At 42.5% G+C, this 20,693-nt stretch overlaps 1 protein-coding gene across 3 annotated transcripts in view; it reads right to left on the bottom strand.

Annotated features, from left to right (window-relative positions):
• Positions 1-20,693, bottom strand: part of ZBTB38 (zinc finger and BTB domain containing 38) — a 117,314-nt gene that overhangs the window by 49,930 nt on the left and 46,691 nt on the right. For 2 of the 3 annotated variants that reach the window (XM_059920196.1, XM_059920195.1), the window contains one exon: positions 6,440-6,505. The exons of the other annotated variant lie outside the window; for it this stretch is intronic. The gene's annotated coding sequence lies outside the window, so the exon portion shown is untranslated. The remainder of the gene's footprint in view (positions 1-6,439; positions 6,506-20,693) is intronic. 3 annotated transcript variants of the gene reach the window in all.

Consider the following 20,693-nt stretch of genomic DNA (forward strand, 5'->3'; position numbering starts at 1 on the left):
TCCCTTGTACCCCACGCCCCCAGCTTCAGGGTGCAGCACAGCAGCCTGCTTTCTGACTGCCTGCTTTGTTCCCTCTTTCTGATTTTCCGCACACCCCTCCCCGCCTCCTTGCTGCCCTCTCCCCACTTTGCCTCCGAGATGGCCCTTCCACAGTGTTTCCCCAATATCCTGCATTTTCTGATCTTTCAGTGATGCCCCTCTCTCTCCCTACTAAAGGTCCCCTGCTTCCCTTCCACAGCTCAAGAAACAAGAGAAAAGGGGAAAAAATTACAAGGGCACTGCCCTTCTGGGATTTAACCACATTCTCAGCTGGTGGCTTTTGTTTTCTCGTCTCACTGACTTGTAAGGCCCTAGGGGCAGGGACTCTACGTCATGCTCAGTGCTGGGGAAGATGGGCAGGACTGTGAAGCCTTAATTAGAGTAAGGCCTCAGACAGGGTAGAAGATTTGAGCAGGCAAAAAAAAAAAGGAATTTCAAAATATCTATTTGGCAGCAATGACCACGGGGTAAGGAAGAGGTTTGTTTAATCATATAAAAAGAATCATGAAAGTCTTCACAGCATTTTATGAACGCAGAAAAAATATTTATAGTGGCATTTTAAAAACAAAACCGAACCAGAAAACAAACTTCCTCCACAGGCCAAATATAGTGACTGTAGACACAAATGCTAGTCTCGAACCCTGAACAGGAATAGCTGCAGAAGCAAGAAAGTCATTAAAGGAAAAGATGCAAAATGAATTACAAGATCAAAAGAGCCATTTTCTGGTCAATGAGATGTTTGGGCCATGGCAGTGCCATGCTGGGATCACCTAACAAAGACAAGGGCTTTGGCAATTGGTCTTTGATTTACCTGCTTCCCACAGAAGCAGAACGGCCAGCAGGGAGACCCCCACTGTCTGTCAGGGAAGGTAAAAAGGCAGAAGCATCTTGCCTGCATCACGAATCCAAATTTTTGCATTCAAGGCCTTCTCAACTTAACATCTGCTCATGAATGCAAAAGAGTGGCAGCCGTTATGGAGGTCACCTGCTAGGGCAGGCAGACCAGCTTGGAGAAGGGCAGCCAGACACACGGTGGCTTATTAGGAACCAAGACATTTTGGGAAGGTGATTGAGGATGAGACACAGAGTCCCAGGGAAGAACCATCTTCTCCATTGGTTGAGATGACCCCAAACTGAAGGCTAGCCTTCAGGAAACAGTATAAAAGGCCACTAAGAGAACAGCATGCCATTCATTTCTTTCTGGAACAGAGAGGATATACAATTGTACCTGTCCATACAACCCCCTAGCCTTGTGAAAGTGGACGTGAGCTTCACAGGGAATTTCGTGTCACATTTCCATTCTGCCTGGGTTGTAGTGGTGCCTGTCACACAGTAGATGCTCAACAAATATCTGAAGAAGTGAACTGAACAGTTGAAGCCCCTCCCCACTGATGGGCAATATTCTACTACAAAGAACTAGAACATTCTTCATGCAGTGGAATGTTTCGTGGCTAGTCAAAACCAAACAAAATGTAAGGAGTCAGCCAGGCCACTTCTAACTTGTGATAAGCAAAGCCCACCAAATTGTGAATCAGTGTTAGAAGGTGCTTCTGAAACATTGAGAAGACTTTGAAGGGTCTTATAGTTTCTAAGGTGTAGAGCAAACCTATCCCTTTGTTCTTGGAGCTTCATTAGCAGACGAACCTAAAAGGCATGAAAGAGTTCTGGTTCTGAAGAATCTCCTTAGTATTATTTGTTCAAATAGAGAAAGAACACTCCAAGCAGTGAGGTCTTTAGAAAGCCACCAGCAGACAGAGTTCTGCAGAAACTGAAGTGTTTGAGGTGTCAGAGGTCAAAGACAATTTACTGGCAAGATGGGACAGACCCTTCCACCTCCTGCCTTTGAAAAAAAAAATTAAAGGAAGTGGCTCTCTCAATGTTTTGCCATGAATTGAAGTTCTGGAGTTCTTAAGAAAAATGAAGCAACAGGCTTCCCAGAAATTTCCTTGCTTGGGGATTCCTTTCTTCTGTGGATTTCTTGGGTTAGCACTGAATCTGTGCCCAAATTTCAATACCACCTAGGACTGCAAAGTCCAGAACTTCACTGCACCTTCTGAGACCGTGTTGCAGTGGGTCTGGGTCAAAGGAAGTGACTCTGCTGGCACTGAGTCCTGGGAATTTGACTAAAACCAGCCATGCGGGCCTGGCCCACCGTCTTGCTTCGCGGGCAGCTTACCTAAGTCAGGCTCAACGCACCAAGTCCTCAGAGCTGGCTCTCATATAATGGCAGTTACTCGTAGAAAGGAGTTTGTGGTCTGAGCATGAACACCCCTCTTCCTGGTAACACTCTCCATCAGCCCTCCACCTGTCTGGATCCATCTCACCACCCAGGTCTCCACCTAAATACCACTCCTCCGGAAGGCTTTCCCTGGCCAACCATTCTAAAGTGGCTCTCCGCCTCCCAACAACACACCCTTGTTTTTTTAAATTTTGTCTTCTCTTTCTCCTTTGCACTTGTCTTCTCCAATTAATTGTTTACATATTTATTTTTGTGCCCCTGGCCCCTACCACTCCACCACACTAGGCGTGGGTCTATGAGAGGCAGGCCCTGGTCTCTCTTGCTCATGACTGTATTTCTAGCCTCTGGAATATGCCTGGTATGTAGTACGTACTCAATATATTTGTTGAATGTTTAATTACCAAGAAAGCCATTAAGAACAGCACTTCCCTTGGAAGGGAGCTGCTAGAATGAACCATATGGTACCAGGGAACTCAAAGGCTTAGCGTATTAAAGAGAAGATCGTCTTTCTAGATCCATCTCCCCATATCAACCAGCCCTAAGACGTGGTCTGGGTACCCATTTCCTCTACGGGGGATCCATGGAAATTGCTGAGGTAGATCAACATCCCTCTAGTAGCAAGAGATGCCATCTTGGTAATCTCACTGAGTTAATAAGGTTTGGAAAAACAATTCCTATTCTCCGAAAAAAGAGTTGAGAATTTTAGACTACAAATCATTCAGGCAGAAAACCACAGATTTGCCCATTTTGTTTTGGTGAGAACAAGGCAGTTGTTTGCACATTCTTCCTGTCGCACCTGCTCTGGCCTGCCCAGTGTAAACACCTTAGCCAAAAAGTATAAATGGGTTAAGCACTGCCTTTTCAACAATGAGAAGGGATAAGTGCCATCCTCTACAATCGGCAGGAAATCCAATGATAATTGTAAGTGGGTAAGTTTAGAAAAGCTTTGTGCCTGGTGAAATATGAAGGCAAAGCATTAAGGCGAAATACAACAAAGTAATAAATAATAATTATTCTTCCACTCACTGGTCTATTAATTACAATGACAGTGGTACAGTATACTTCCCAACAGTCTTATTTGGCTTTCAAGCTCCTTGACTTGTGTTTAAAATTCTTTTAGGAGAGACCAAGAGCCACATAAATGAATAATGCCACAAAAAATCATGAGGTATGAAAATCTACAAGGTAACACAACCATGCTTGAGTTAAAAACAAAAGGATCGACATTTTACAGAGAAGAAATACACTGTTGAATCTCTCAGGCATTCAATTGTAGGGTAAAACAATTCCATTGAATCCATCTAATCTTGTGATTAAGATTCAAACGGGTTCAAAATGATTAATTTGTACCGGCCTATCAGAATAGAAGACATTGAGTTGTAATCTTTCCGAACAGCAATAGTGTTTTAATTACAAATGCTGGGCTCATTATTTGCTCAAGACCGAATGACAATTAGCTTGATCCTACTGCAACTGTTAATGCTACTGATACTAAAATAAACAGGCAATGCTGAATCAGGGTTCCGACATTTCCCTTCAGTTTACAATCCTCTGATTGATGCTATATGCAAAATGTACTTAGTCTTTTTAAGTCACAGGCAAGAAGGAAAATGGCTCCCAAACAGCAAAAAAAAAAAAAAAAAAAAGGTATTGCAGGAAGGATATTTCATGGCAAGCCCAGAGAGCAAAATCACTGTGAGATGAATCATGTTCTAATATAATTGAACCAGAGAAAAAACACCAAGCAAAATATTTAAGTTGGCCTCAAAACAACAATACCACCACAACAACAAATCTTTAGTCCATTAGAGGTTTGATTTTATAGACAGTGCTTTGGAATATTAGGCAAACTGCTAAGATAAAGCAACTGTTTACACAGATGGTTGTGCAGCTCAATGTTCTACACACTGGAGCAAACCTCAGGGAGGTTTTGGGTTTGGCAGCACCTCCCTCCTAACACACCTACAAAGATGGTTGCCCAGAGGCTCCATGTGCACTTATAGTTGGGGCTGGGGTGGGCTTGGGTTTGGGTCCTTCTCTACTGAGAGCTCGGCGGTTACCAATGGAGGGATCAGGCAAAACAAAAGCATAAGCATTTTCTGATTCTCAGAATTTCTGAGATACCTATTGTTTCAGTGGCGCTGGTGAACTCGTGATAATGAAACTACACCTTTGCACACAAGCCTTGACCAGCATTCCGGAGCACATGACAAAGAAAACCTTAATTTTGAAAGTGCTGAACACAAAGGGGAAAAGAAAAAGCTCTTACTGTGCAAGGTTTCTATGTATAGAAATATGGCTTAATTTTTAAGACTGGAAGACCGCATGTATAAATGTCTAAAACCAGTTCAGACTCTACATGAGAGGAAAAAGAACTGCAAAATTTTCATGAAACATTTTTTTTTAAAGACTATCTTTTGCATATCTGTTACTGCATTTTAAAATAAGATGTGGTTACTAAAGAAACAGGTTCTGGCCCAGTGTTAATTTGAAACTAAAATATATTTGAGAAGTTAAGCTCAAAGGAAAGAACCCATGAATTTATTTTGAAAAGTGCCAGAATTTGGTGCTTACAGAACCACAGCTGTATGGTTTGCAATGAACCATTCTAGGGACTCTGTTTCATTCAGTGAGGCTATTTTTCTTCTAACAGAGCCACCTATATTTAATATTTCCCCCTTTAAAATTGGAATTCCTCATCTCCCCAAATAATAGATATACAAATAATGCATTTATTCTTGTACATTATCTAAAATTGATTTTGGAAGCCTCTAAGTTTTTATTTTCATCTTTCATATAACACGTTTAAAGACCGCTTCTTAAAATTTAAATATTTTAAATGTTTCTTATTAAGCTTATTTGCGCTGTTCAAAATTATCTCCAGAAACCCATTTATTTTTAGTTTCAAGCTAAAATGGAGCTGAATCCACAGACTTTTCAAAAAATTCTTTTGTGGTCTAATGGCGCCACACCTATCATATATGTGATTTTTTAGGAGGAATCACCTCACTTTTATAGCAGAATCATTTTATAAGTTTATAAAAGCTATATATTTGTATAGTATCTGAATAGTAAAGGCCATCCAACTGAATACCCTCCCCTCCCAATTACAACTGTCTTATTTAATTTGTTTTAAAAGTCATATTTTAATCTATTTAATGTTCTTGCTACATGGCTCAAAAAAAATCTATAAAACATGCAAATTTCAACCTACCTGTATGTATCACTTAATGCAGTGCTAGCATCACAAGACATTCAGCCATTTTTATGTAAAGCGATGGAGACCAACTGATTTCTCCGTCTTCTTGCTCTCAAGTTTTAGATGCAATTGTCACACACACACAAAACCATACGCAGAACAGCTTGAATGTACTGTGATCACGAGAACTGAATTTATCAACAGGAAAACAGGTTTGAAAAAAGAAGTTTCTCATCCAAGGTTTCTCTGAGGCTGCAACCAAGGAAGTAGCGTGTTGAATTTTTTTCCCTTCCTCCTCTGAGAGTTCAAAGCCTGGAGCTGACCACTGCAAAGGCCACTGTCACATCTGCTGAAAATCAAACCACTGATACCAGCACTGAAAATACAAATTTGAGAACCAAGTTGTTTGTACACCATGGAGTGCATAAGAGTTAAAAATAGATTCCACCTTGCCTCCTACCCGCATAATAAACATGTAAGTTTCAAGTGTTTAATTTGATATTCACATTAATTAACAATACAACATACATTATTTAAAAGACAGCAAATGCAAGAAGAAAGGGGAGACACCATCTGGTAGCAGAGTTTTGTTGTTGTTTTTGTTTTTAGGGGTTTTTTTTTTTTTTTTGGCTTTGTTAGAAAAAAAAAGGTAAAATTCTATTTTGAATGTGATGAAAAGCAAACATCCAGAAGCAAATGAATCGGAGCTGAAAGGTGATGCTGAAATAGCTGAGGCTGTAATGAGGCAAAAACAAGTCTTCGCTACCAGATGATATGGCATCCCGAGCATTTACATACTCACATCTGAAATACTAGGCAACGTGTAATGAATTCTATACACAGCATGCACACAGAGCACAAGCACGGCTAATCCTGCCTGCCATCTTAGGCTCGCAGAAGCAAGATACGCACTGCAGGCAGCACACGAGCACTGGGGAAGGAGGAGGCAAGGGACAGCTCACCTTAAATGCAGTGTCTGATTAATGTTGTAAGTGACATTGCATATCAGCCTCAGAGTCTTGGTTCAACTGGGTAGGAGGGAACAAAGAAAAATGTCATCAACTGGTGATGCAAGATGAGCCCAATCACTAAACACTGTTTAGCAAACTCCAAATTCTGCAACCAGACAGTAGAAGGCATTTCATACAGTTCAGCAGAGCTGCTGCACAATGAATGTGCCCTTCTGCTTCTGAGAATCAAACAATCCTTTTGCTAAGGAAGAAAATAAGCTGGAACGAACACTGTCATATCTTCTTCTTGAAGAAAGCTTTCAATACAGTATGTATCTGGTTCGGGATGCATTTTATAGACTGTTAATTTCATAGAATGGCTAGCAACAATGACAAACACAAACCTTTTAAGCTACTGCAAAGTAAAGAATAATATTATAAAGGGTGTAGCATTTCTAGATTATTTTTCAGAATCCTAAATGGTGCCGGCAGGCTTGTAGAAGAATGCATGATCAGCTGTCTGTATCTGTGCTATAACCTCTAACCACAAGCCGTGTAAATGTATTCTGCTAAATGTATCTGCAGTACAGAACGGCAGACACCTCCCCAGTCGGAATGGTATTAAAATGTGAATGAATTTGCTTAAACTTAAAAGCAGAATAAAAGCACTTACAGAAAAATAAACTGATGCTGAGTTCCTTTCGATGTATAGCTGACCATCACGAACGATAAAATAAAAGCTGTCCTTAGGACACTGACCTAAATAATGTTAAGTCTCGCAACAGCATACTGTACTTGCTCAGAACCTAGGAAATGCAGAATGATTTTTCTCCTTCCTCCCCCTCCAAAAGCTAGAACGTAAAGTAACAAGCCATTAACAGAAATACCAAATGGCTTTGTGTATATATATTGTACATACTGTAAGGGAAGAAATGGTGTTGAGCTGACATGCAATGTTTCTTTGTTTTACTTTGAGGCTTAGCTACGCTCCCACGATGACATTGACATCATGGAGGTCAGGGCTGACACTGGGGTGCTATCTGTTTTATGAGTGAAATGTTTTCCGAAAATTAAATCTCATCTACTCAAACACCGAATTTCATGTCTTCTTCAATATCCCCTCCCTGCTGCCGCTGCTCAAGATTGATGGGCTTTACTTTGGCTGTATGTAATAAATTGGAATCACCTTCTGTAGAGACTCCAATACATAATCGTAGGAATTAATTTTTTAAACAAAAAACCTTCAAGAATTCTTATACATCCCCTTTCAATCTTTCCTATCAACACACACACACACACACACACACGCGCGCGCGCGCGCACACACACACAGACAAAGCTCAAATTGCAATGAAATGTTTAACATGTGGAACAAAAAATGTGGAAAGAGCTGCTTATTCAGGATTTTGAAGAAATGCCTAATAAGCAAAGACTGTTTTGCTACAAAACCAGTGTCACCATGTTCCCAAAGAGAGGAAAACAGCATAGCTTGCTAGGAAAATTTCCTCCAGATCCTGCTGGCAGGTAAAAATCAGAAAAGCATTTCATTTACCATGCTGTATAAAACATGAAGTCTTTTATTTTTAAGGAAATGGAACAGATTCTTTTCTACTCTTTCTTCAGCTACAAAGAAACCATACCCACCCCCAGCCTTAGATCCTGGACATAAGCCAACATTTTTAGAAAATGTTATGAGACTGATTTTGAATATATAATACGTACGTTTTTCTTCTTCTTATTTCTCCAAAAGTCTTTAATTGCCTATTGCATCACTAAATATGCTAATGTAAATTAATTTTAACACGTGCAAAAATGAATTAATCTTTTCTGGGGTTGCCTCTTTCTTCTATAAGAACTGGCTGCAAATAATCAGGTTAGCAAAACATTTAAGTTGCCCAGAATTTTTTTAAAGGAGAAAATGTATTTGAACATCTGAACTTAGGTACTAGGTTTCACAGCCGGATCTTTTGTTTCTAGCTCTCATTCTGTCTCCTTCCACCGAACCCAAGTGATTTTTTAGCTCAATGTATAGAAAGTATACAGCCCACCTCTATCCCGTACACTTTAGAGTCTCTGAGCTGGGTTGTCCAGATGGTCGGTCATACCTGAACCACTCCGAGTCCTCTTCGCTTTGGAGCACATCTCTCTCCCACAACTATTCCAGAAATAGACGTGGCTTTAACGGAAACAGTAGCTCCTGGTCTAACCCCGATGGTGGACCCATCTTCCCCGCCCCCACCATCATTGCTCTATGAGCTCTGGTTAGCATTGACAGCGACAGAAAATTAGGATGGAGTATCCCTAGGCTAATTCCTCCTTTACCATGGAGGTTGAGAATTAGTGAGCTTATAACGCTCAGTTGCAAGGTACCAATTTAATATATGGTCGTCTATAAAGCGGGGTCCTTAAAGTGGGGTTGGAGGAGGTTGAAGTGAACACTTAGACATTTGATGCCCTTGGTGTCTGTCCAGATAGTCCTCATTAATAACACTCGAAAGCTAGACATTCACATTAAAATACAAATTATTATCATGCAAGCTAAAGATACACGATATGGAATCTACTCTGACCACATAGAATGAAGTCGCTGCCTCCTCTGCCTGAGATAATAAATGACAGTGACAAGGACAGTAATCCAGATCAGGCTCCCACAAGATGAGTGAATAGTGTTATGTCCGCTTTACAGGGGCAGGGTGGCGAATGCGGTCAGGTCCCTTACTGGTGCTTGTAAGTCGGATGCCAGGGCAAGTGGTTTCCAAACCTCCCAGTGGGGTTCTCTGTCTACCGTCTGTCAAATCGAGCCTAAAAGCCACATATCGCTTTATTTTGTGATGTTCCAAAATATTCAACGAGCAAATGTGGCTCGTTTACCGAACCTGCTTGTATTAAACAAATTTGAGCTGTAGTTGAAAGCATTTAGATGCATGAGCTTGTTTAGACAGACATTCTCGACTAGTAAATCCTGTTTTGCACTTAAAAAAAAAAAACCATGCTCATGCCCGAATTACTTAAGCTTTGTCGTGATTACAAGTGGCAAGGGTATGCACTCATTTATGATTTTTAAAAATTGTGTGCTCATCAACCTCCTCAGGGCATAGGCACAAACGTTCATTTAACAGACAAATCCTTTTTCCGTGATGAAAATTTTAACCTGTTTTTGCCACTTTGATGAGTCAAGCACAAGGAACCCAAAATAATCCGGCAGGAGCAGGCTGGAGAAGGACAGAGCTAGCAGTAAGGGCTGCCTCTTTCACTTTGATTAATGCCCTTACTTGCTTACAGTCTCCTTCTGCAATCTGAGCTCATTTTATTTTCAGTCCTGTGGGTTAAAGTTAAATTGCATGACTTATGCAAAGTACATAATTCAAGTATGAACAAAGCTTGACTCTCTGTTTAAAAAAAACATAAAGTCAGGGCACTGAGTCCCCAAGGAATCCTTGGTTTATAAACATTTGGATTGGTTTGCACATTTCTTTGCTCCATTCACTGCATTAAAAACTACAGCTGGTTTCCGTTTATACCTAATATAGATATTCAACCTTTGTGGGTAAAATTTGTTATCAGGTTCGGCTATTCTAATCTTGATTTTTTTTTCCTAATCTCAATTTTTAAAAATAAAATGTTTACCAGATGTAACATTTTTGTTTAAGTTCTTAGAATTTAAAAAGTTTAAACATTTTTATGAGGTTGGTTATTACATTTGTTTGTGGGATATTCATGGAAACAACATGGTGACTTAATTTATCAATGACTAAAAATGCCTTTGGATGATATTTTAGCCTAAATTTTTAGGAAAGTCTAATGCTACTTTGAACATCTACATTTTGCCTAGATATCTGGGCAGGGACTTCTGCTTTCTACTTTGATCAGAGCTAAGTCCATAGTAGCTACCATTTATTGAAAACCTACTATGTACTCAATATTTTAGCTATATTATATTATTTAATTCTAACCCAATAATCCTGCAAGGTGGGTATTAGTTATCATCAACTTTAAGTGAGGAACTAATTGAGATTACCAGTCACACATAGCAGAGCTAGGACTCAAACCCAGTCCAATTGATTCCAAAGTCTGGGTCTTTCCAACAATCCTAAAAGGATAAAACCTCCTCCATCCACATTCTGTCCTGATGTATCAATAGGAATCTTCTGATTGTGCAGACTCCTGGTAGAGGGGACCCCTGCTCCCTGGAGCCAGGACTACCCCTGTTTAGATGAACCAGCCTCAACTCTCCAAGCCCTGGGAATTGTGGGTACCAACTGGAGACAGTTTGGACCAGCAGGTGGAAAAGAATAAGAGAAGAGGAATTAACTAGACCATGTTGGAAAGTTAAGGATAGAAAGCAGGATAACAGTTTTGGTCAGAGATTTGTCATAATTTGGAAATGTTTTATCAGGTGAGATAAGTGGAAAAGCTTACATATCCATTTGAGCAAACTACTTCACCTAATGAAGTCCAGTCTTTTCATGGTACAGATGAGGAAACTGAGACTATGCCCAAGATCACACACTTAGTAAGTGAGTTTACCCATTTGCTGTATTAAAATTCTTCTACAAGCCTGCATTTGTGAATAAACTTGTTATCCAGTTGTTAGATTATTCTAATCTAAATTATCAAAGAGGGATTTCCCTGGTGGTCCAGTGGTTAAGACTCTGAGCTACTATTTCAGGGAGCACGGGTTTGATACCTGGTCAGGGAACTAAGATCCTGCATGCCGTGCGGCCAATCAATCAATCAATCAATCAATAAATAAATAAATAAATAATCAAAGAAAACTCAGTATAACAATCAAGACTGACCTGGTTCCAAGTACCATATGCTAACATATATATATGGAATCTAAAAATAAAAACTGGTCATGAAGAAACTGGGGGCAGGACGGGGATAAAGACACAGACCTACTACAGAATGGACTTGAGGACATGGGAAGGGGGAAGGGTAAGCTGGGACAAGGTGAGAGAGTGGCATGGACATATATACACTACCAAATGTAAAATCGATAGCTAGTGGGAAGCAGCCGCATAGCACAGGGAGATCAGCTCAGTGCTTTGTGACCACCTAGAGGGGTGGGATAGGGAGGGTGGGAGGGAGACGCAAGAGGGAGGGGATATGGGGATATATGTATACATATAGCTGATTCACTTTGTTATACAGCAGAAACTAACACACCATTGTAAAGCAATTATACTCCAATAAAGATGTTAAAAAAATAAATTAAAGAAAAAAAAAAGACTGACCTGGTTTCTACTCACAGATAGATTTCTGTCCTGAACAGACAACTTAAGTCCGTATGATGAGTTCCTTCCCCAACATATTTTAAAAATGGACTTTTGAAAAGCCTAACTTTTGAGTAAGAGATTTTCCAAGCTTAGTGTTTCAAATGAATCATTTTAATGATTGCCTCTCTATGTGAACATCTGTACATTCTGCCCCCATTTAAGATCCCTTCCAGCTCTGAAGGTTTGTGATTCTAAAAAATCCAGCCCCGCTTGCTTGCTTTCTAGGTTGGTTAGGCCAAGAGCTGGACTCCAAGTCTCCTGCCTCCTGGCTAGGTGACCAGATGACTGTCTCACTCATTGGCAGTAATGTTAGATGCCAGCCAGATGGCTTGCAAAGGGGGCTTTCAAATCAACTCCATCAGCTCCACCCTGCTCGGAATATGAGAGGAGGATTATCTCTCTCAGTGGTCCTGAGGCAGTAGAACAAAGGGTCGGGTGAATGGACATGCGTGAGGAGTTTGAGCTCCAGGAAGCCTGCTCCAGTTCTTAGACATGAGGTTTCTCCCTTCCATCCATCAGCACTTGTGTAAGATGAGGGCAAGGAGTACACACTTGATGGCAAGGACCGGGCAGCAAGCCTTGGGGACCAAACTGAGGTTACCCTCGAGGAAAGAGTTGGAGGGAGAAGGGAAATGTGAACCATGTGGTTTTCAACCGAGAAAAAGTGGTATGTGACTTAGGGTTGCCAGGGAGACTGTGGTGGACAACATCCCACCCCAAGCTAATTCAGCTCAGACTGTCCCGTGGGAATATCCTCAGCATGGCTCACCACCATTTTCGATGTCACTACCTCAGCTTTAGCAGCAGAATAGTCCCTGCTTTCATTTTGCAGTGCATTGGAAATGTGGCACTAATAAAGACCTTGCGTGCCCATGGAGACCAAGAGCATTCCTGCATCTCTAGTCACACGTTCATTCGCAGCCGTCACTGTTTGCCACTCCCCAGATGGAGAGCAAATGAAACAGCAGGGTCTTCTAGATCCTGAATTGGCAAAAGACATTCAGCAAGAAGGCTGAGTTTCTTCTTTCTAGAGAGATTAGCAGGCAACTAGGTTGAAGAGGGAAGGTGGTGACGTAAATGAAAGTGGAGAAGGAAGAATTCTTACAGATGGGTAAAATCTACCCCACGTGAGAACATAATCCTCTCCTCATACCTTTCTTCATCCTGGGCAGCAAATATTCCAAGACAACCTGGGAACAAATTCATTTGCTTTCTCTTCTCTCAGATGAATGAATTTGTGGTTCGGAAAGGTCACAACCATGAACCTCTTCTCACCAGAGCAGCCTAACAAACCTCAGTGAATCTTCACTTCCTTTGGACTAAAGATAAAAGCACAATATGTTTTTGTTGTGTTGAATTACCTGCCTTTACTCACGTCTCTGGCTGGCATCCTGTGAGATCTCTGTATCTCCCACAGCACCTAGAGCATTGCCAGGTGCAATGGAGGGGCTTATATGGGTAGGATCTTGATTAACCAACACCAAATTAGGGGTCCTTTCTCAGCTCCCACCACTACCAGTGGAATCTTCAGCTTTGTCCTTTGAAACGACTTCCTAAAATTAGAGAACTTGTTCCATGAGTTAAGGAACGGATCTGGGGACTAAAAATACCTATGGAAGTCTTTCAAGTTCTTAATCACTTGTTTACCAAGTCAGGGGGGTGGGGGGACAAGTTGTCTGGCAAGCAGACCACAGGCTTTGTTTACATCTGTCCCTCCTATAACAGGGAAAGGGGACACAGAAATAAGGGTGGCTTGACGACCACACCACTGTCTCCAAAATGTGCCTCAACGTTTCCTCGGGCTCTCAATGGCATAGCGCATTTCACAGAATTATAGGATGGGCAAGGCACTTCAGATGATGTCATCTGAACCCCTTCTTTCTTTTTCTTTTTTTAAATAAATTTCATTTATTTATTTATTTATTTTTGGCTGCGTTGGGTCTTCACTGCTGTGCGCAGGCTTCCTCTAGTTGCGGTGAGCGGGGGCTACTCTTCGTCGCGGTGCGCGGGCTTCTCATTGCCGTGGCTTCTCGTTGCAGAGCACGGGCTCTAGGCGCATGGGCTTCTGTAGTTGTGGCTTGCATGCTCTAGAGCACAGGCTCATTAGTTGTGGCGCACGGGCTTAGTTGCTCCGCGGCATGTGGGATCTTCTTCCCGGACCAGGGCTCGAACCCGTGTCCCCTGCATTGGTAGGCGGATTCTTAACCACTGCGCCACCAGGGAAGCCCCTGAACCCTTTCTCTGAGGGAGGAGAAAATCAGATTCAAAGAGATTGTGATATCTGAAGACCTCAGCAACCAGGATAAAAGCCGTATTCCTTAATTACTAGTATTCTGCTCTTTGTAATTCAACACACTGGCTCAATTTAAAAAAAAAATCCACTTTTCACCTAAATAGGTGCCTGACAAATGGTTATAGAATAAGTGAATTAATGAATAGATTCCAGTATAGAGGGTTTATAACTTCTTTCCCAGTTCCTCTCAGAAGAAAATGTTATAGAATACTTAATTTTTTTAAAGCTCAACTAAATATAATTTTTAGCAAAATAGTAAATATTAGGCAAAATATCACCTGGGACCAAGTGTTATTTGGGAAGTATCAGAGGTGATAGGCTTGATTGCTATATTAAGTCATTCAGATTAAGTTCAGCCAGCTGAAGTAGGCTTTTGTCCTATTTGGTTTGCAAAGAAAAATCTCATGAGTTAGCATAAGCAGCTAAAAATAAGTTGCAGGTTTCATTTTCTGTTGTTCAGTATGGTTTTGAAACCAGAAGGTGCAAAACTAGGAGATTCACCAACGCCCACTGAAGAGCAACAATTCGAATAGTCCCCGTTCTGGCCCAGCAACCTGATTACAGCTCACAACCAGGCCTAAGACACGTACACCTATGTCCCTCTCACCACGGTCTCTTGAGATGGCTGCCCCTGATGAATAAGGCATGGCAGGAAATTAGGGCCTGAGGCCAGTCCTGGGGGACAGTGGCTTGTGTGTGTGTGTCTTGTCATATCCGGACAGGATGTCACATAGACATCAGTCTCATGTGCACAGCCTCAATCTTAGGTGGTGCTGGGGACCCCACCACAAAACAAGGGAATAAATAATGCTAGAATTTCACTAAGATGAGGCCCTGAAGGTAGTGAGCACAGCAGGTACCCCTCGACCTAAATGCCCAGGGCCTTGTGCGATTCCATACTGCAAACCCAGGGGGCTCACGATAAGTTTAATTTCAAAACTGTCTTCCCAGGGCCAAGTCTGGCAAAAAGGTGTTTGACAGAGGCATAAATGCTTCAAAGGGAAGGCAGCCATCTCACACTGGAGCGTTCAGCTGCGGGCACGAGGCCCGGAGAGAGCAGAGCTGGTGAGAGAAAGCCCTCAGCGGAATGAGATTGAGAGGGGGCAGAGAAGGGTTAATCTCCTTCCATTAGAGGAGGGGCCATTTGGTGAAGGTGAAGAGAATAATCTGTATGAAGAACAGGGAAGACATAGAGCCATTCCAGAAAAGAAATGACCGTGCAGGGGTGAGAAGGATGATTTGTCCTCGATTTTTCACCGTGAGACCATTTCTTAGATCTGAGTCTTTGAAGTTACAGTCTCAGGGTGGAGGAGGGGAGAACATTCACACTCAGTGCTGGAAGACGAGCTTTGATTGGGTCTGAGATGGGCTGACTCTGATTGACTCTGAGAAGCAGAGGGTGAGGCCAAAGCCACCAGGATGCCGCCGTAGACGCCTAACCATAAATTAGAAAGCGGCAAAATAAACAATAGGAGTTGCTCATAAAAGAGAAGCCAGTGGAGTGGCTGAATCCCCCTTCCTTGGGGTGAGGAACAACCTCTCCCTTTTTTTAAACCTAAAATAAAACTTTTAAAAAGTTGCTTTTAATAATTTTTGGGGAAAGAGTTTAAGATTCACAAGAAGTTGCAAAAATAGTACAGTAACTGTATGATGTCATCTGTCTTCCCAGAATGGTATTATCTGATACTACTGTAGTACATTCTCTAAACCAAGAAAGTAATATTGGTACGACACAGTTAACTCAGGTACAGACTACTACTTCAGATTTCACCAGTTTTTACATGCATTCTGTGTGTGTGTATGTGTCTGTGTGTCTAGAGCTCTATGAAATTTTATCACATGTGGAGATTGGAGAAGCCATCAACACAATCAAGATACAAAACTATTCCATCACCACAAAGAAACTCCTGTGCTACCCCACCATAGTCCCACCTTCCACCAACCCTAACCCCTGGCACTGATCTGTTCTCCAACACTGTAATTTTGTCCCTTTAAGAATGTTATGTAAGTGCAATCATGCAGTCTGTAACCCTTTGGAACTGGCTTTCTTTCACCCAGCAGAATGCCCTTATGATCCGTTCATGTTGGATGGGAAGATGTGCCTTTTTACTGCTGAATAGTAATCCATGGTATGGAGGTACCACAGTTTGTTATCCACTGAAGGACACGTGGTAGGTGTCCAGTTTTAAGCTATAACAAATAAAACTGCTATGAATATTCATGTACAGATTTTTGTGTGAACCTAAGTTTTCATTTCTCGCCTGTAAATACCCAGGAGTGGGAATGTACGGTAAGTGTATGTTTAACTTTATTAAAAACTATCAAACTGTTTTCCAGAGTGGCTGAACCATTTATACTCCCACCAGCAGTGTATGAGCAATCTGGTTTCTCTACATTCTCGCCAGCATTTGGTAACATCAGTATTTTTTATTTTAGCCATCCTGATAGATGCATAGGGGCTCCTTTTGATGGTTCCCAGTCAAGATGGCAGTCAAGTGTGGGGCCTTCAGGGCTTGAATGGCATGGCTTCAGATCTCTTTCACTGTTCCAGCTTTCCTAATACTTGTCTACACAGCAGTGTGGGCTGTCTGGCATTTTGATGATGGAAAATGGGGCTCTTGATACGGGGTGAGGTTTCAGGTTTTTCTGGTTCCTCTTGACGGCAGTAGTGGGACATTGCCATCTGGGAATGTTGGGCTTCTTTGAGGCAGTACCTCTTGGCCCAGCAGGCAGACTTGATACCAGTGATACTTGCTCCCATGGGGTAATAAGAAGGCCATGATATGACAGTCAAGGGGCAGTGACGGACTTTGCCTGGGCTGGCGTCCTCCTGCAGCTTTGGCCAGAGACTGTATAAGTGCTTTTTATTCCTAAAGTTGGTAACTTATTAGCAGGATGTGTGTCTGTTCCGGCAGGGTGGTGGTGGGGCGGACATGGAGTCAGCACAGACAGGTAAGGATGGGACCACCAGTGGCACTTGTCAGATGTCACAGGCCACACTGAACAGTTCTTGCCCTTGGACCTCCTACTCTGTTGACCACTCAAGACTCTCCAGCAGCATGCGGACACTTTGTCTGGATGTCACGGAACTCTGACTTCCACCTCCTGGGAGTTAGATCTGGAGGCACTGCTGTCACCACCCCATGGATCTTCCTAGCCTAGGGATCCAGGTCCTGCCAGCAATTAGAATTCCATGTGCATAGCAGAAGGTGTCTCAGCCAAGGAAGTTGCTCAGGACACCAGGGAAATGGGCTTTGTAAAGGGCCAGCCTCATAGCGATGACTCGAGTTGGCCCAGCCATGTCTGGAAAGTCACCTTCCATCTGCTGTACCCCTGATTCAAGGGAGGCTGTGGACCTTCCCAGAATCCATACCCATCATGACCCTGACTCCACAGGTTTGGACCAGGAGGCCAAGAATCAGGAGGGCAGTGATCCTGCATGGGGACAGCCAAGAGATAACGGAGATCGTGCACAGAAGCAGGGAAGCTCTGTGATCCTAGGCAAATTCCTTCATGCTTCTGTGTGTAGGATGGGTGCAGTGAACGAAGGCGCTCCTTTGACTTTTGGCTCTTGTGCTTTACCTGGTGCATTCACAGGACATGGACGTGAACTTGGGCATGGAGGAACCTAAATGGTGATATATAGAACCTGACCGTGAACTGGGGACTGTTGGGGGCTGAGCAGTCTGTGGAGGCTGAACCCAAAAGTCAAATGACACGATAGTGACCCTCCAGAAGTGGAGGTAGTATTGATCAAATGAGTGGAAGGGCAGCCAGATACTATCAGGTGACCAGTGGGTATGGTCTGATGGCTTTGAGCAGAGTTATACAGATAAGATGGATAGTTACACTTCCTCTTAGAAGGTGGTGAGAATTTTCAAATTTGGTTGTTGTTTGTTCACTACGTTCTCTGGTGTAACAGAGGATTTTCCAAGTTTCCATTCTTGGGTACCTCTTCTCTGGCCCATTGTCCTCGTTCGGCCAGGTGCTCCTACTTATCTGCTGTCAGAAGGCAGCCCAGCCCACAGCACCTTTCGGATATAATGAGGCAGGCGCAGACTGGGGCAGTACCTTGCCTGACCGTGAGGTTGGGTAATGAGACTCCATCCTCCAGGCTGAATGCACGGCAGCTCCCCCCGGCTCTGGCTCGGTCTTTTCAACTCACGCTGCTGCGACCTAACTTTTGCCACAGTATGAGTCTTGCCCTTGCCTGCCCCTGCACTGTTCTCTCGGCTTCTGATTCTGGACCCAACCTCATACTCAGCCCTCATGGTCTGGATCCGTGTGGCTATCCTGTGTCCTCCTTGGTCTAAGTGTTACCACCTCGGGGTTCAGGGCCCAGAGTGGTCTCATGAGGTGACCCTTGCAGGGTCTGGGCCGCCCACACATGTCCTGAGGTATGCCCTGCCTATCAGAAGGCAGATAAAAATTCCCTGGTGGAAGCAAGCGCTCACTTCAGGAGTCGGTCTTCTCTCGGCGCCTTGTCTCTACTGCTGTAACAGAGAAGAACAAACCTGACTCCATAGTGGATCTATTCCTTTAGCTCTAACCTTTGTGCTCTGTGGCCTGTGCTTAGTCATGCTGGCTCTGCACGTTCTGTAAAACAGTGTTGCCCATAGCCTGAAATATAAGTGATAGCCCATTCTCAAGGCTCTGACCTTTAAAGGTATAACACTTCTCCATTCACATAGAGATAAACAGTTGCAGAACAGAGAATAACATTTGTCTTGTTGGAGGTTTATAGGAACATTGTGACCAGACCTACTTGGACAGCTGCAGGACCAAAGGATTCTGACACCAAGAAGTTTGCAACGACTAGCCACACCTCCTCCCCTTTTAGTATAAAAGACGCCTGAATTCTAACTCTGGTAGGCTGGTTGTTTGGGACCCTAGTCCACCATCTTCTCAGTCTGCTGGCTTTCTGAATAAAGTCACCATCCCTTTGCCCCAACACCTCCTCTCTCGATTTACTGGCCTGTCGTGTGGCTACTACTACTGAGCTTGGACTTGGTATCACTACCCAGAGGTTGGGTGGATCCGGGCCCTTTGTTTATTCAAGTTCTAGTTCTACCTTTGCCACTAAATCTTTGGGTAACAACCATAAGTGAGTAAATTAACCATTCTGGGGCTCAGTTACCTCATATTTACGATAAGGTTTCCTAACTCCCTAGCTGATAATCTTTCAACTATACCAAACCACGATTAAGGAGAAATTAAAATTAAAATTCAGAAGCCAAAAAGAGCCTTTAAGTTAAATTCTGGTTTAGATATATTAGCTTAGGGTTAACTATTTTCTGTCTAATAAGTGTTGCTGAAAATGAATGTTTATTGAATTGAATGCAGCATTAACAATAGTTCTCAGGCCTTAATGTGCATAAGGATTGGGAGGGTATATTAAAATGCATATTCCTAGGCCCCCTCCTCAGAGCTTTTGATGCCACTGGGGCCTAGGAGCATGCATTTTAACATGAGAAACTGAAGGGGACTTAGGTTTTGAAATAGACATTGGTAATTTTTTAGAGGCTAATTTATCAATATGCATTAGGAACTTTAAAAATAGGTCGTTTGACCTACTGATTCAATTCTAGGAATTTTGCCTAAGGTGTCCACCAAGATTTATCTACAAGAATATTTTTGTGTTTATAATAGCGGAACACTAGAGGCAATAAAAATGTACATAAAAAAAGAATGGATATATTAAGATATATCCATGCAATGGAAACACAGCCATTAAAAATCAAATTTTCAAAATCATTTAGTGACTTGAAAAAATGTTTACAACATAACGTTAAGTGGGGTGAAAAAAAGCATATAAAATACCATTTCAGTAATGTTTAAAAGAAGAAAAGAATATATATGAAAAATGGAAAAGAAATACATTGACATGTTAATATTGAATTGTTGCTTGGTTGTTGGATTACTAGAGATTGTTGGTTTCTTCTTGATATTTTTCTGTATTTTCCAGATTTAGATTTTGTATAGTGACTAGTTATGGCTCTTTTTACAAATTTTTTAAAAGTAAAGAAAAGGAATTTGCCTCACGTAGAGTGAAAAGAGAGGGAAGAGTGGCCTCTTAGGAGCCCGGCCCAGCCATGGCCTCGCTGCTGCAAGAGGACTTGGAAGACAGATAGACTGAGTCCGGTGCTGGGGTGAATTTTAAGCTACATCCTCTTTTGCAAAGTACCTTGACATAGTCGATGCCAAGGAATTTGGGTCAATGAGAAAGTCCTTTTCACTAGATAATACTTTCCTGCTGCATTTGAAGATAACAGACTATAGGAACTGGAATGTGGAAGGGAATTCACAGTTTCCACAACATCTTTACTGCTCTTGGGTTGATCTCATGCTTGTTGCCTCTGTGTGTAATCCCCCCGGCCCCTACCCAGAACACCAAGCAGAGAGACTGCACTCTGCTTACGGGCTTCTGGACAGATGATGGGCTCTGTTCCGGCTTGGGAGACGCCACCCAGGGCCAGTGCTTCTGTGGAGTGTTTTCAAAATCTCCTCTGGCCAGTGCACTGGGAGCCCCATCGAATGCCAGGAAGCATCTTTTTTTGGCAGAGAGATGGCTCAAATACCCTCCCTCATGGATCTTAGTGAGTCCCAGGTCAAATGTCTCTGAATAAGATTAGAAGCTTCGTGGTTAGGCCCCTGGCCTAGAGTCAAAGCTTTTCAAATGTCCTTGAAATTTTTA

Source organism: Balaenoptera ricei, chromosome 4 (genome assembly GCF_028023285.1).
Source record: "Balaenoptera ricei isolate mBalRic1 chromosome 4, mBalRic1.hap2, whole genome shotgun sequence".
Classification (NCBI taxonomy): Eukaryota; Metazoa; Chordata; class Mammalia; order Artiodactyla; family Balaenopteridae; genus Balaenoptera; species Balaenoptera ricei.